This window comes from Canis lupus, chromosome 10 (assembly GCF_011100685.1).
Source record: "Canis lupus familiaris isolate Mischka breed German Shepherd chromosome 10, alternate assembly UU_Cfam_GSD_1.0, whole genome shotgun sequence".
NCBI classification, from domain to species: Eukaryota; Metazoa; Chordata; class Mammalia; order Carnivora; family Canidae; genus Canis; species Canis lupus.
In genome coordinates, this window is record NC_049231.1 from 65,162,661 (window position 1) to 65,179,877 (window position 17,217).

At 43.3% G+C, this 17,217-nt stretch overlaps 1 long non-coding RNA gene across 4 annotated transcripts in view; it reads left to right on the forward strand.

Moving 5' to 3' along the window:
- The window catches only part of LOC102153572, a 133,813-nt gene that overhangs the window by 83,747 nt on the left and 32,849 nt on the right, over positions 1–17,217 (forward strand). For 2 of the 4 annotated variants that reach the window (XR_005366142.1, XR_005366147.1), the window contains one exon: positions 9,930–10,656. The exons of the other annotated variants lie outside the window; for them this stretch is intronic. This is a non-coding gene — a long non-coding RNA (uncharacterized LOC102153572). Of the gene's footprint in view, positions 1–9,929; positions 10,657–17,217 lie in introns of those variants that run through there. 4 annotated transcript variants of the gene reach the window in all.

The following is a 17,217-nucleotide window of genomic DNA, read 5'->3' on the forward strand; positions in this document are numbered from 1 at the left end:
GCATCCTATACGATAAGATTTCTTATAAATGGAAACATCATGGCTCCTCATCTTTTATTTCTAGCATTGACTTTGAAGGAGCTTTCATTCGAGCTTTCATTCCTCCAGGAATGTCTTGGCTGACTTTCCCATGGACCCTGAGTCCTGTGGTTTATGAAATCAGTGATTCTATTCATTATTATGTCATAGTAGGACTGGCTTCATACTAATTTTAGAAACTCTTTTCTCTTCGGACCAGACAAGCCATCAAAGAGCCTGGTTTGCCTTATAGAAAGTAAGAAATCAAATGTATTCAGTTATGAATTTTTAAAAACCTTACTAATCTAGAAAACTAGAGATTTTTCTGGAAGCATACTAGACCCATGATTATTTTAAAAATGATTACTCAATTATAAAATTTTAAAATTCTTCAGAATTAGAAGAAATATAGTGACAAATACATTAAATATTCACTGTCAGGAATGCACCATAGGACTGAGGTCCTACTGTTCCCAGATGGCAACTTCAGAGTTTTTTTCCATTTAACATTATTAAAATTTTGCTGCTTTGATTGAAGCAAGATGAAGAAATGGTAAAGTGACTCAATGCATGGAGATAAAGATTCTGTAAATATTGTTAATATTTTTAAGTCGTCAACTTTGTGCTCTATGAACTAAAAGAAGGATATATCTCAGCTTGGGATATATGTGAATCCATGTTTTTCTCAAATACAATTAGAAATATTGTTCCTTATTGTTTTGTCCCTTCAATATATTAAATTTATTATAAGCAAATAATTGGACACATGCAAAGATTTAGCTACACATTGATAATAGCAAAGAAAAAAAAAACAAACTGGAACTGACCTTACATTTAGTTTGTCCATCCTTAGAAGAATAGGTAAATAAATAATGGCACATGCCTACAATAGAATTCATGGAGCCACTTGAAAAGATGTTGCAGAGAGCATTTAATGACATAGGAAGATAATCAACATGTAGTAAATAAAAAATGTAGTCTGCAAGTCAAATAGCATTAGTTTCCAACCCTTTTTGGCTCACGTCTCTCTCTGGGAACCTGAGTAAACATATATTTACTCTGGGCTTCTTAACTCCTGTCTCCTTTTTTCCCCTGGCTACTGTTAGCACCTTCTTATTTTATCCTGAGTGTTTTTTTTTCTCAGCTTCAATCTTACCAGTTTACCCATAAAACTTGGGTTTCTCCCTGGTTTGCAAATCAGGTAAATCAATAATATTGGGCTTTGAAACTTTCCTCTAAATTTTATATAAACAAAAATGTTTCATGCATAACTTGTTTAAGATGGGATCAACTGTTTGTTCAGATGACTTTAATGTTCTTGGTGCTTGTTTTTGATGGTCATTCATCCATCCATTGTCACATGTAAAACACTCAAACAGAACCTGGCATGTAGTAAACAAACATGTAAATGATAGCTATTATTTTCACTCACATGCATTGAGTGAATCCATGCATTCGAATCCTTATTGAACAACTACCTTGAACATGGCTAGTCAGTGGTGAATAAGACAGCTCTGGTTTCTTCCAATTTCTATATGTTTTTGAGAGAAACAGACATCAATCAACCACTAAAGACAAAAGAATGGTGCTAAAAGTGGAGAAATACAGCAACATATGGGCATACATTGGGGCACTCAGCCCCTTCTAAGGTATCAGGGAAGCCAAGGCCCTAAGGATAAATTGAGATTAGATTAGAAGTTAGACATAGTGGACAGGAAGGAAACAGCGTTTTGAGTAGAGGGAACAGCATGTGCAAAGGATCCTGTGTCAACACTTGACCTGAATTCGTATAGGTTTTCATGATTTAGAAACGGTATACTCTTAGTCATTGACAATCAAAAGAGGTGTAAATATAACTGCTCCAAAATGAACTCCATTCCGTTTTTCAAAGTTTATTTTCCTTAGTTCTATTTAAAAACCAGAAGATGACTGCCTGTTGCAGTTATGATGAACTTTCCAATAGCTCCAAGAATGTGCAGGGTGTACTGTGGGAACTAAGCCAGCACGGTTCCTACCACAAATCTCAAATGTGGAGGCCTGCCTCTGAATTGCCCTGGAGGGGTGCCTGGGTGGCTCAGTCAGTTAAGGGGTCGACTCTTGGTTTTGGCTCAGGTCAAGATCTCAGGGTCATAGGGTTGAGTTCCATGTCAGGCTCTGTGCTCAGAGGGGAGCCTGCTTGCAGATTCTTTCTCCCTCTGCCCCTCCCCCAACTTGTGCACATCCTTGCTCTCTCTCAAATAAATAAAAAATGTTTTTTAAGATTTTATTTATTCATGAGAGACACAGAGAGAGAAGCAGCGACATAGGCAGAAGGAGAAGCAGTCCCCTCTCAGGGAGCCCAATGCGGGACTCAATCCCTAGACCCCAGGATCATGCCCTGAACTGAAGGCAGATGCTCAACCACTGAGCCACCCAGGCATCCCAGTAAATAAACCTTTTAACAAACAAACAAACAAACAAACAAACAAACAAACAAACAAGCTGCCCTGGAAATTTTTACGGTGTTATCTCAAATTGTTTAAAAAAGTTAAATTCTGAGTTCTGTGTTCATAAAATCCTCCATATTCTTAATCCTTCGTATTCTTTTGGCATTATGTGGGATTAATTGAGACTGGGATAGATTTGGTTTCTACGATTTTGCTGGGAGAAAAAAAAAGGTTCTGCTTGTCCCACAGTATGTACAGATGATCTGACATGCTTCCTTTGAAGCCTGTTTGAACATCTAAGTAGATGCAGGTTCACCAGGAATTACAAGTAGAGTAGATCATCGTGTAGGTACACTTGACTGGACTGAACTTTCTTATCAAGTTTCAGTTATATCAAGTTTTGCAGCAGGCTTGAGTCCATGCAACCAGACTTTCTAGAAGAGAAAGTTCAGTGTAAGTTCAGAGGTAAAGTATGTGACGAAACCACTTTGCAAATATGAGCAATTGAAAGACACATTATTTCCCCATATTTGAGCATTACTGCCCTCCCACTTCCTATATAGCATCATGTAAGATAATATTGCCAACAAATGCCCAGGCAGATGCTGAATTATTTATAAGAACAGGCTACTAATGTGGATTGGAGAAAAGAAATAACAAAGCAAGACATAATAATGTTTTTGCAACTGATCAAGCAAAAGGACATAAGCAAATGTGAGTGAACAGTATCTCTAGAGACTTCCACCCACAGGAAAGCTGTATGCTGTCACTTGGCTCATGTAGATCCTTACTTGAGAATAGAAACAACACCTGGGGAATTAGCTGTACTGTATTATTTAACGTTTTATTTATAACTTTTCAGCAATTTCCATAACCAGCATTATTTAGTCACAGATGTCTTTGCAATCAGAGTCACAGGCTTTGACAACCATATTTCTTAAGAGAGATGATTTGTGGTATCTCTCCGATGTTTGACAATTTGGAATCTTCTGGTTCTTGCCTATTCACTATTGTGTTTTTATAACAGACAACGTCAGCAGTGGCAATTAGAAGATTTAGAAGCTCTATTCTAGTAATCTTTTCAAAAGAAATGTCTAAAGACTCTCTGTTTCTAAGGACTTTATTGTTCTGTTTTTTTCAGATGTAAGTGGCCAAGATAGTATTTAGATTTTGGTCATAAGCCAAAAGGAAATCTCAAAGGTTACCCCTGGGCCTGGGGTACAGGAGAGTTAAAAGTCGTAAGAGGGCCCTTTCTCTTCTCAGAAAGTTATTTTAGTTTGGAGATGTGCTCCCCAAACCTCCTTGATGAACCACATCTAATAAATCCTTCTAATTTTTAAGGATCCAATCAGAGTTCTTTTTATCAGTAGTAAAACTATACCTAAATAAAATCATAGCTTTAGAAATTAAAATATTGATAATTCTCTACACTCCTCAATAGAATTTAGAAGGCACACAATGTACTCTGCAATGTCTTTTCCTCCATGTGAGTAGGGACGTTTTTTTATGAAGTCAGATTTGTCTTTTTTTTCCTCCTTCATTCTCAGTGCCCAGAACTGTGCCTGACACCGAGCAGGTGCTCCATAAGTATGAATGCATGAATAAATGAATTGAAGCAATTAAAATAAACCAGAGCAGAATCACCAGTATATCCTAGTACATTTAGACCTTTGTAGTCTGGGGCCATGAAACTAAGTCACATTTAATACCCCATTTGCCTGGCACCACCAGAAGTTAACTCTCCATCAAACGCGCCTAGATATTTCTTAGAGGTCTTGAGAATGAGGTCTTACATGTATTTAGAGACGTAAAACCTGTAGCTTCTTCTCTAAGCCAGACTGCCTGTGGCATTTGGAGAGAGGTTACAGATTTCTTCTTTGCCACTCCCTCCCAAGCCTGACCCTTAACTTCCCCATAGAACAGCTGAGACTAAGTTGCAATTTTGGGTAAGACTTATTTGAGAGTTTAGCACAGGAGAAGTACAATTTAGTGGGTATCTCAATTTTGCGGCTGTTAGAGCCCAGCAGATCCAAATCCAGCCTCACGAGACTGGTGGTGCTCAACCTGTGTCCAGGTAGCCAGGTCTGGCTGGCTCATCTCTGCTGCTGGGAATCCATCTCATGACTCATCTTCATGACTTGAAATCCAAGGCTAGGAGAGAAGAAAGACTCCTCATCCCTAGCTGAGATCCAGGGCTTTCCTCCCAAGTCCCCATTTTCTGTCCCAAGAGCTGTCTTCTCCCAGGATGACTGATAGTAGGAGCATTCACTCATTTTAAGTGAATGATTCTACTTATGACCATTTCCTGCAGACACACAAAACTAAAATACACATACCTTCAACCCAACTAAATTGCATAATAGAACCTTTAGTTTACATTGAAAACCAACAGCTAATATCATATTTAAATTTACTTAAGGTTGTTCCAAAGGCATCAACAGACACACAGTATGGGTACTTGCTTTATATTTGTGTAACTAAACATCCCAGAGTTTTTCCCCCCAAACAAAGGAATGGTTTGCCCTAAGTATAAATTAATGTCTCTACCTTTTTTTTTTTTTTGAGAAAAAAAATCTTTTGCAAATTTTAAATAAATAAATGCATTCTAGTTTCTAGTCATTAAATTTCTTAGGAATGATTTTTAGCCAGGATACTATATTTCTATTAAAGCCAGCTGGTGTAAATGCAGTATAGTATCCTGCAGCAGAAAAAGGACATCAGTGGAAAAACTGGTGTTGTCCAGAGTCTGTGGCTTAGTTAATAATATTGCACCAATGTAAATTTCTTAGTTTTGACAAATAATTGAGATGTTAATGTTAGGGGAAACCGGATGAAAGGTATACTAACTATTTGTACTATTTTACAACTTTTCTATAAATCTAAAATTATTCCAAAGTAAAAAAGTTTATGAAAACATAAAACAAGCTGGGGCATATAGATTTAAGGCACCAGAATATAACCAGTCATTATAGTTGATTATTAAATCAACTTCTTAGAAACAAGAACGAACAGGGGAGTGGATAAATTGTATGGTTCTTGTAAGGAAAAAAAATGCATTATATTCATTTAAAGATAGAAAATTTTCCAGGTCAGGATTTTAGGAATTTACTGCATGAGTGCTTATATGAGAAATCATGAGCAACTTAAAGGATGAAGTGTTCAACTACGATTTAATGAAAGAAAATAAATGATCCTAAATAGATATTTAAAATATTGTGCCTCAAAAATCTCAGGTGCATAACTTAAAAAAAACCTCATCAATATTTTTTGTGGGGTACAGAGAATGGCAACTAAAATTATATGTCCAGATATATGACTTTCTAATTATCTCACCTAGAGAAGTTGGCAATATAGGAAGTTAGGATTATTGCTTGGAGAACCTAAATGAATGAAACTAATATATCCTTTTGGCTGTGTCTCTTAATTAAAAGGTGCCACAACTTACTCTTTACCAGAAATGGGTCATAAAATCATTGATTTATTTGATGGGCAATAAAGCTGTTAAAGATGTATTAAGCTGGGAGTCCTAAGGTGGACTCTTCCATCCTAAGACAGCCTACATGAGGTGTATAAGAAGAACCTGTATTTATTTTTATCCCCAAATCTTTGAATCTGCTCAAGTAATAGAACACATGAAAAGAGTTCTCTAACACTTTATAGGCAAAAGATGGTTTGGGCTTGAGCATTTTTATGAATAACTTACCAGTCTACTACCCAGGTATACACAAACGAACATTGTAGCATGTTCCTATAGAGTGTCCACCTTTGAGTAAAAGTGCAGACTGTAGTTCCTTCCAAAGCTCAATAACTCCTCCATAGTAGAGAATTCTGTCTACCAAAATCCATGCTCCCATTTCTTGGCCTCTTGTAGAGTAGATGAGGTTTTTCAACTGAGCTCCCATTAGTGGGATGTGGGAAGAAGCAACATGGGCAACCTCCACCTCATTTGCTTGGGTGGAATCTCTGGCCCTGGACTGCTCTCTACCCTCCTTCTGGATGGCTGGAATAGAGCAGCCTTGGAAACCACACATTGAAGATGGGACAGGTGCTGTCAGCCGGGGACCCAGGATGACTGTGTGGAGCCGAGCTGTCTGGCAACCCAGAGGAGGTCACCTTAGGTTGAAACACAAGAGAGATGATCTTCCACGTTGTCTTTACAGCCACTTAGCCTACCTTGTCGAATACAGGGATTCTGGCAAAATATGTTAGGAAGTATGATTTGGGTCTATGACCTCCTGTCTCTGACCTTGAAATCTCTGCCATGGGATTCATGAAGTCACATGTGCCTTCAGGCCCAGGACAATACCTGGGGCACAGATTCCAACCACTAACCCAGCTGGCTGGGTAGGTCAAACACCCTCTCACTCACCCAACCAGGGCTGAACAGGGAGAGAAGGAGAATAGTTATCCTCCCCTGGTGAGAACCCCTTCTTGGTTTTCCCACTACATGGAGACGGGAAACACAGGAGTGGGAAGGAAAAACTGAATTCTATAGGCCAGAGCCTGTTTCTCCTGTTCCAAGACCCAATCACCCCGCCACCTATAAGAATATGGCAGAAAAAATTCGAGCTCTGAGCGACCGGGTCAGCCATTCCTTCCTTGGGTAGCAAAAGCAAGTTGGTGGGGACAGAAGTGGGAGATGCTCTCTCCTACATTCCCCAAGAAGGGAGGAGAGTGGAAGTCCTATGGAAAAGCACTCCTCCTACTCCAAGCCAGCCCCTCAGTAGGCTCCCTCCGTGGATCTGTTGCTGGGGCCCATTAGGGAGCATCCACAGCAGCATTAGAGGGTGTTTGCCAAACAGGGTGATTTTGGTTTCAGTTTGGTAACACTGGCCTTTTCAGGCTATGCCCCCTGGGAGAGCCATAGGAGCTCCGGGTAACAGATGTAAAGGTAACCATGTAAAGGTAATGATCCCCACGCAGTGGAATTGCTGCCTTGGGTGCTCCAGTCCTGCTCCTTCCCACGGCGAGGTCCTGGGTCACTCACAGACGGGTCCCTGACATCTGGGGGGTGGGCTCAGACTAATACCTCCATGGAGTTATTTCAATGTTTTGTTTTTATTTTTTAAAATATTTTATTTATTTATTCATGAAACACAGAGAGAGGGGCAGAGACACAGGCATAGGGAGAAACAGGCTCCATGCAGGGAGCCGGATGTGGGACTCGATCCCAGGACCCCAGGACCACAGCCTGGGCCGAACGCAGATGCTCAACAGCTGAGCCACCCAGGCATCCCTATTTCGATGTTTTAAATCAAGCTAACAAATTAGAAAATATGTGCCATTGTTTGATCCACAAACTGACACATTAAAAAAAAAGTTGCCTCGCAGCACTCCCGCAAAACATCACTTTGTTAGGCCATCAAGTACCCCACTGGCAGTGGGGAGAAAGGCTGGGGTGTCAATCCTCCTCCTCTCCTACCTGAGTGCTTTGACCGCTCAGCCTCCCACCCTCACCGTGGGGACGCGGTGTTCACAGCAGCAGAAGCCACCATCCGCGACAGCATTTGGGGGCAAGAGGTGCGGGGAAATGTTTCCCGGGAGCCTGAACCAAGACCAGGAAAGAAGATGTGTAGGGGTGGGGTCTCAGAGCACCACATCTGAGACCCAGAGCCTGGGTGACAAATGTTCCTTAACATTGTTCTCTTTGGGTTTGTGACATATGGGGCCCTGCGAAGCACGGTCCTCCCTTGCCCTCAGAAGGCCAGCAGGTCGCGCAGCCCCTCCCTGGAAGCCGCTCACCGCCCCGCTCCTGCTCTGTGCTCTGCAGGCCTCAACTGCTGCCCCGAGGGTCAGGGTTCTTTCCAAGGATCCCCTCATTAGCGTCCTGGAGAGGCCGGCTTATCCGGGGCACCTGAGGCAGGAGCACTGGAGGCGCTCGCAGGCCGTCTGGCCAGCCTTAGCCGTGCATCGTGTGCAAGCATCCTTCCTTCCACACCTGTGGCCCTGCAGGTCCAAAGTTCCCACCTGAGTAGCCGCTGAGGAGCCAGAGCCTGAGGTGGGCCTTAGTGTCAGCACTGCCCCTCCCTAACCTCTAGGGCTACAGCTTATGCTCCGCTGGACCTTCCAACAGTCATCGAATGACAGGCCCGACAGCTTCAGAAGCTGCCCCAAGTTCCGAACAGTAAATTCACAGGAGCACCAGGGAAGACTCTTGTCTCTCTCTCTCTCTCTGCTGGCTGGAGGGCATCCTCGAACTCAACCTGGTAGCGGTGCCAAATAATTAACCCGGATGGTCTGGAGGGAGAGGGGCCTAGCATACAGCCCTGTTTTACGTCATTTAAAATTGGGACCTCATCTGTCAAAAGACTGTTTCCAACCCACTTCAGGTTTGGGCATGTGCATTTAAACAGGATTTATAGCCTGAAATCTACACCATGATTATACAGATAGTTTTTATGGACTCACAGGTTAGCAGAGGACGTGTGGCTAGTGAGTCAAAGATGACGCTGTCCTTAACCATAGTTGTGGTGAGACGGGGCAAGGGGTTGCAAAAATCCGAAGAGAAACCTTGTGCCTAAATGTAATACTTAATGTCATTGAACTGAGAGGCTTTGTCCTTGAGTATGTTGACAAGCAAACCGATGTTCCATTTTGAGGAAAATGTAGAAGACTTGTCTCTAAGCTTGGGGGATGGGGTAGCTCCTTTTCAAGGATGGGATTGCTTACGCTTCAGTTCTCTCCTAAGAAATCAGTACATACGTGATTAGCTCAGCAAGGATTGAGAGAGCCAGTTAGAAAGCTACATTCCCATTTTGAGCATCTCTTGGTCCATGTGTTTATGTATTTACTTTTAAAATAATAACTGAGCCTCTGCTATGTCCCTGCACTGTACAGGCCCTGCCCCAACATTTACTCCTCACTTCGAACTTCTATAAGTCAAGTATGTTTGTATTCACTGTACGGATGACAGAGCTGCAGGGAGGGAAGGATAAGTCATCTGCCAAAAAGCTCTCAGCAAGTCTCAGAGCTGGAGCTCCCATCTCTCTGGGTCCAGGGCCCTTTCCTCTAGATCACACTGTCTTCTATGGTACCTGCAAATACGCGCGTGCCTGCTTGGTCCAAGTAATGAACGCTCAGGACATTCAGGTCCAGGGTGGTGAAGGGCAGCGGCACTGCAGAGGTGAGAGCTGTCACTGCTCGAAAAATATAGACATGAACTGGTGGCCCTGACGTTAGTTAATGCAGTTAAAATCACCTTTAAATGCAGAGCGATGTCTGCTTCTCAGGCTAAAGAGCCAGAAAGTTTAGTCTGGGTAGAAACTGCCGTGGACTATGTCAGAATGCCCAGATCCTTTGGCTTCATGTGTTCTGTAAAGTCAAGCTAGAATTTTTTTTTTTTTTAATTCAGGAATCTGTAACAGGTCTTTCATTTTTCCCTAGTTAAGTTGAAGTCTGCTTCTGAGGAAAAATACTGGGAGGAATGAGATACAGCTGAGAAGGGGTCGTCACTTTAACACACACCTGCTCTTTCCTCCCCACCAGGTCAGAAGTTTCGATGGAACCTTCGAGGCCTCCGAACTCCATTTGCTCTTCATGCCCACCCTCGACGCCCCAGTCTGTGCAGAGAGCTCACCATCCTGGGTTCTCAGTAATGAGTAATGAAACATCTCACTTGTGAGGTTTATGTCAGCAAGGAAGTGATTGTAGAACAGTATGTGCTCTGCAACCTTTAGCAACATGAACCTTCATGAGCATGGCATTGGCATTTCCTTTTCTGTCAATATTGAGCTAAATTGGTGGCATGAAACAGAGCAAAGATGGTGCTGGTGACAGGTCTGTCACCAAAGATGGTGTCTGTGTCTGGACCGGCATTTCTTAGTCACTGATACAGGCCATGGAAGGGACATATTCCTGCCTTAGCTTTCTTCCACTCCCTGCCCTGCTTCTGGGCAGCCTCTCCCCTTGCCTCACCCGTCTCCTCCTCCACCAAGTGCTATGAGAATCAGGGTGGGAAACGTAGGCATACCACTACCAGTTTTTAGCATAGTTTTAACCAAAACAATATTCCACATCATACCATAACATGAGGTGGCTTCTGTTTAAACACAAAAACAAAAACAAACTTCAAAACTATTGTACTGACTGGAAAACATATTTGGTGATTGGACTTTTCTATTTGTTTTGTTTTGTTTTTCCTACCAGTCATACCATGTACACTCAATGCAACTCTGAGAATCTTTCAGAATAAACCAATAAGAATTGAAACTTTCCACAGACTGAAAATTCCATTTAAATCCTTGTTTCTACCTGCATGGACAAAGAGATAGGAATTGCTGGATGGTCTACCACCAAGCAGAGGGGTGGGGTAGGTCATCGCCAGTGGGGTGTAACTGTCCAGCGGACATGGCCCCAGCCACACTTCCTGACTCACCGGGAAGTGTCCCTTGCGCACCACTCTCGCCCTGGGCCAGCTCACCCCCACTCTCCACTGCTGGTGTGGCCGTGTCCCCCCACCCCCCGACACCTTATCAGCTCAGTGGTCCCTCTTCCCATCCCAGGGAATTAATGGGTTCATGGCACTTAGTAGAAGTAGCAGATCTGGAAAAGGAAATGACAATGTGGTAGGGTGGGCAGGACATAGTTTGGGGTAGTCATTGGCAAATCTGAATTGAGGTCTGGCTGTGAGCCTCTGAGTTAAGTCTTTTTGCTTCTTGAGCTCAGTTACTTTATCCGTATAACAGTGCTTCTTTTATTCACGATGAGATATTCATTAGGTACTTACTAAATGCCAGGCGTTGTTCTGGGTGCCCACTACCAGGGAAGAGGGTTAGGGGCCATAGGCTAATGGTGTGGGTACAAAGAATCCAGTTTTAAAATAGACCAGAAAAGGATTCACCGATGAGGTGACATTTGCGAACACTTGAAGGAAGTGAGTGAACCATGAGGGTATTTGGGGGGAGGATGCTCCAAGCAGAAGAAATAGCTAGTTCAAAAGAGGGAGTACGATGTGCCAGGAGAACAGCAAGGAGACCAGTATGGCTGGAGCAGGTGAGCAAAGCTGTTGGGTCAGAGGGGAGCAAGAGGGAGCTAAGGAGCTTAGTTTAGCTTAGCTAAGCTAAGACCATGGTAAGGACTTGGGTTTTTACTTGAGAGAGGATGAAGAATCCCTAGAGGTTTGTGAGCCTAGGATTTGTGTTCTGGAAGAGTCATTCTGGCTGCCATCTTGAGGATAGACTGTAGGTGGGCAAGGCCAAGAAGCAGGGACATGGGTTAGGAGGAAGGCATGATAGTGGTTTGGACCAGGATATAGCTGTGGAAGGTGGGTGTGGGACTGGATGGATTCTGGACATTTCTTGAAAGGAGAAATAGCAGGGTTTGCTGATGGATTGGATTGAGCGTGAGAAAAAGAAAAAAAAAGTCAAGGAGGCCTGTGAGGTTTGGGGTCTGAGCAATTTGAAGAATAGTGGTGTCATTCCCTGAGATAGTTAAGGCTGGGGGAGGAACAGATTTGGGATGCGGGGGGGCAGCAAATGGAAAACTTAGTGATGATAATAATATCTGCCCTGCCTCCCTCACGGGATTAAATGCAATGATTTATGTGTAATTTATCCTGCAAATCTGCCTACTGCTCCTAGTATTCAAGGACTCTTTCTCTTCCTACTCAGAAGTGGTCTGTTCTATGGATAGTCCCCTCTCTTTCATGCGCTGCGCTGGTGGTTCCAGTGGGTGGTGGGTGAGGGGTTCCTAGCACATGGACTCTTGGATCTGACAGGTATCATCGGAGCTATGTTTAGGTGGATATTCTGGGGTAGGTCCTCCAACCATGACTCAAGTATGACTTAACAGTTAATACTTTTATTTCTCCCTAGCAGAATATTGTTTCTAATTTTTCTTTCATATAGCAACTGATGTTGCCATGCAGATCTCTTGGTTGCTATGAGATGGTAACATTACCCTGCCTGGTGATTGGCCGGGGCCTCCTATGCTGTGTGGTTCTCACTCAGGCGACTGACACTGAGCTGTTACTATGGTGAACTTTACAATTTCCTTTGATTGGTGGGTTTCAGAAATAGGTCATCAGTGGAATTCATTATATTCCGTAAGTAAAAATGAAAAATAAATATCATCATTTCTCCCCGTTACCAACATGAAGGAACTGTTCTGCTTAATGACATAATGAATCTCCGTTAGACGACTTAGAGCCCTTCTGAGAACGGACCAGTGATGATGATACTGTGCTAAATTTGGGTGGGGAAAATCTTCCCTCTTACTCAGAGTTGTTTATTCAGAATTGGGGGCATCAGGCTGGCCCGAGTTGGGAGGGAGGTGGTGTGTGTGGACCAAAATGTCAACTCCCTTCTCTCTGTGGGATTAGGGGTGACGCTGGGGTGTGGAAGCTGGGAGGGATGTGCTGATTAATGCAGCATTTTAGGACCAAGTGTTCTCCAGGTATCAGGAGGGTGCTAAGATTTGGGTTATCAGACTCACTCCAGAAAGGAAAGCCCCTGAGGGCTTCTGGTGTGACATGGGTCCCGAGAGTCCAGGGAAGCTTGTGCTAGCTGAATCGTCCCCCCCGCCCCTCCCCAGCCTCACAAGTAGGCAGATCCTGGGGGGTCAGACCTGTGCTCATCTCTACTCTCAGTTAGTGGGAAAAGAGAGTGGAGGAACGCCTTTTAACCCTTCTAATTTTGCAACCCAACTCCCTTCTCTGCAAGAAAAAGTGGGAGAAAGAACTTGGGAGGAGAGATGAACTACTGAAAGTGCTCAGGTCTGCCTTCCCTAATACTTCTCTGACAGGTCCTGGTGGGGTAGGGGTTGAGACTGTACGGGAGGCAGAGTCAGGGAGCTCCAAAATAGAGTAGGTAATAGATTGGGGTGCTGAAGGGTGCCTGTCGGTTAAGCGTCTGCCTTCGGCTCAGGTCATGATCCCAGGGTCCTGGGATGGAGTCTCACATCAGGCTCCCTGCTCAGCAGGGAGTATGCTTCTCCCTCTGCTCTTCCCTCCACCCCTGCTCGTAATCTCTCCTTCTCTCTCTCTCAAATAAATAAATAAAATCTTAAAATAACATAAAAAGATTAGGGTGCTGGGACTAATATTTGACACCCAGAGCAGATCATCTCTTTCTTTTCTTTTTTTTAAAGATTTATTTATTTATTTATTTATTTATTTATTTATTTATTTATGAGAGAGAGAGAGAGAGAGAGAGAGGCAGAGACACAGGAGGAGGGAGAAGCAGGCTCCACGCAGGGAACCCGACACGGGACTTGATCCCGGGACTCCAGGATCACGCCCTGGGCCAAAGGCAGGCGCTAAACTGCTGAGCCACCCAGGGATCCCCCAGAGCAGATCATTTCTAATACCCCCTTCCTATAGGACAAAATTATTTTTAACAATAATCACACTGTGAAACCAATAACAATGGCCCGAAAAGAAATGTTCTTTTACAAAATGTTATATCCTATCATTAAAATTTTTTAAAAAAATAAATATCATATTCCACAAGAGGAAAAGACTCATGGAGTACTATTTTTAATTTCGTTAGCGTGTTTTTTTAAGAAAGAGATGAAAACGTAGACCTACTTATTGTTCTCTCACAGTGATGAATAGTTATTTTACAGTTTCTGTTTTTGCCATTAACTTCTGCAGATTTGTCAGTGACTTTGTCAAACTTGTTTTTCTTCCCATATTCATGAAGTGTCAATCTGTCTTTGATCAAAGAACCCTTCTTATTAATTTTAATTTTGAAAGGCTTCTTTCACATGAAGCAACATATCAAAGAAATAGGACAAGTCTTAAACATAAGGATGCATTTGGCAGAGATGCATAAGAATCTGCTTTCACAATAAATCCCAGAACATTTAAACACAGTAAAAAAAATCAAAAACTCCCAAGCGGCCACATAGCACGACAAAATAGAAATGACTCAAGTTCCGTGTGTCTCTACAGTTAACCCTGCTATCAGTATTTATCTCGACTCAGTTGTTTGAATGCAAGAATAGTAGCAGAGGAGTGGGAGACGTGGGCCCGGGGCAAGCTTCGTTGTGTGCTTACTTTCAGAGTGAACGCATGGAGTTAATTCTCCGAATCAGCTTCCACGCAGAATCTGTTTACTAAAGGAGAAGCAATAAAAAAATGTACGAAGTCAAAGCTTACATTTATATTATTAAAACCCAACAGCAATTGCTACAGTTCTTTAGAACCTAGCCCAACAAAAGATCTTTTTTTTGGTTGGGGGAGAGCAGTATATTACTGATATTGTTTAGAATCGCTCGCCGTGGTGATAATAGAAAGCAGACTGGCTTCTCAGTTGGTTTATTATTGCTTTTGAGTCCTCTCCCAGCCAGGCACCCCTGGGCTGCCCACCCCGGGGGCGGACCTCTCCTCCTGGCCCCCGTGCCAGGCGGAGGCGGAATCACTGTGATTGTGTCTTGCTGGAGCTGGAGGCTGTAGTAAGAGGGGATAATACAGGAGTTTGAAGGAATGAAGGAGAATCACTGAGATGCAGTTGGTCAGCAAATATCTAATAAATCCTCTGGCCCTGACACAACCAAATGGGTTTTCTTCTCTTCTTACTCTCATAATAAAAGGGGGGCTGGGAAACAACAACCAATCACGCATCATTAGCTGAGTGTCTTTTCCCATTAAAACATTAGTGATTCCTGAGGCTCTGTGCGCTATTGGTGCCAGCTCCTGTGTGGCCTAACGTTTCTACCTGAATTTTTGCCATTCTTTTTCTATTCGGTGGCATTGTTTTTGACCTTTAATTTCGTTTTGCACTGAACTCAGCACTGAGTTGATCTCTACCAATAAAACCTGGGACATGCTTTGCTGAGTCTTCAGAATGGGTTTAGTCACAGGGGCAATGGAATTGGCAGCAGGAAGTTGCAGAAACCATCATGAGGCCTAGTGAAGGAAGGAGGAAGAAAATACAGCAGAATCAGGACTTACCCTTCCAGGTTTATTATGTACAACACTCCCTTTTTTGCCTGTCACCTCATCAGGCAGTTGCATTTGGATGCTCCCTTATATTTATTAATAGGTGGTCTCCAGGGTAGGGTGATTTGAAAACTTGTTGCCTGAAATTCTACCGCTAGTTCTATGTACTCTTGTAGGTCAGATATTGTTCCCTCTTACAGGGCCTCTGAGAGGCAGGTGCCTCTGGAGTGCAGACACCCCTGGGAGAAGTACCGCATTAAGTCTCTAACACTTTAGTATAAATGAATGTATTTGCTTCCTCGGTTATCTGCTCAGCAGGATGGGAACCCTTGGGTACTTAGAAAGTCATGAAGACATCTCTCAACTGGGGCCTGCTCAGCCTTGAACGTGTGCCTTTGTGTTAAGTAACTTCAATTCCCACTCTGAGGGGAAAAACAACAACAAAAAAACCCCCAAAAATAGAAAAAGACCCACCCTGTTGACGATAGTCCTGAGGAACTTAATATGTAAAGGATAACACGTTTTAGTTTCATTTCTCGCCCAAGAACCAGAACGTCCTCCTGGCCCATAACACAGCCCCTCGCTTCTCCCCAGGAGTGCTGGAGTCTTCATGCTATCATTTGTGTCTCATTTTTATTCCACTCACACATGTCTAGGGAGAGGACCCTTTGAGATTTCTTCTTGGCTCTGCTTCAGGATCCGTAATAGCAATGGATCCATGGTTCTTAATACAGCGAGGGCAGGTGGCAGCAATCCAAAGTGGCCTCCATGGACTGCGTTTGTAGGAGTGGGGTTTTCCGCATGCATTAAAAAATCAGGAGCCAGCCAAGACAAAGGCCCAGACTGACAGCGTGCCCCCAAGAAGGGTGCCTGCACCAAGGTTTAAGAAAGGAAAAGAAAGAAAAGCATTTTCTTCCCCCATTGAATTGAGTTAATGTTCTGTGCCAGCTTTTGTTCCAAGGAGCATCATGTGTGCATGCGCGTGCGCGAGTAGTTGCTCACACAGCTGCTACTTGAAAAATCACAAGGGCAAGTTGTAGAAATGATGCCGGAGAGTGTGAACAAGGCAGCTGAGAGGGTGGCTACAGAGGTCAGCAAGAGCCAACGAGGTGACCTTGACTTTGCTCACAGTTTGTCTCTCCTTAAGTGTTAAACGCGTATTTGTGTCAATATATAATCCAAGGATGTTCGTTGACTGCCTGTCTGGATGACTCTGTCCATAATAGGTATGTATTCTGGGCACAAGTTGTTAATAGGATAGACTGAAACTGATCTGGATATGCAACAGGATCGATTATTCTACGGTTTACAATCGCACCTGTAAACGTAATAGTACTTAATTCATACTCCGTTTCGGGGGCCGCTGTCCTTCACTCTATTACGGGTATCTTCCCGGGAATGTAGAAGTGAAATATTTTAAAATCGAATCCATTTTGATGGTTCCAAAAAGTCTGAAATGCCTGTGGCAAAACTTTCCTTCCTGAAAAGTACGACTTAGGAATGAGAAGATCATTGGCCTGCTCGTTTTCCCTCTGTGGGCGCAGTTGCCTCACCTACTGAAGAAGAAGAGGATGAGTCCGACGAAAGATTTCTTAAGACTCCTTTCCAGTTCTGTTTTTCTGGGGTCTGAAACTGTCTTGTGGTGTGAATGAGCTCCTCACAATCGACTCGGGGGCTGTCTTAATGAAGAGGGATTCACCTGAATAGGTACTAACAGGTTGTCCGAATTCGTTACTCGTTTCCATGATTCTTCCAAGATGAAGAATGAGTCTTAAGTGAGGAGATTATAAAAGCACACACAGATCAGCATGAAGGCAGAGACAGGAAGAGAGGTAGCAGGACCTGTCAGCATTTTCCCCCAGACGGCTTGAAAGCAAAAGCAGACTCCCTGCT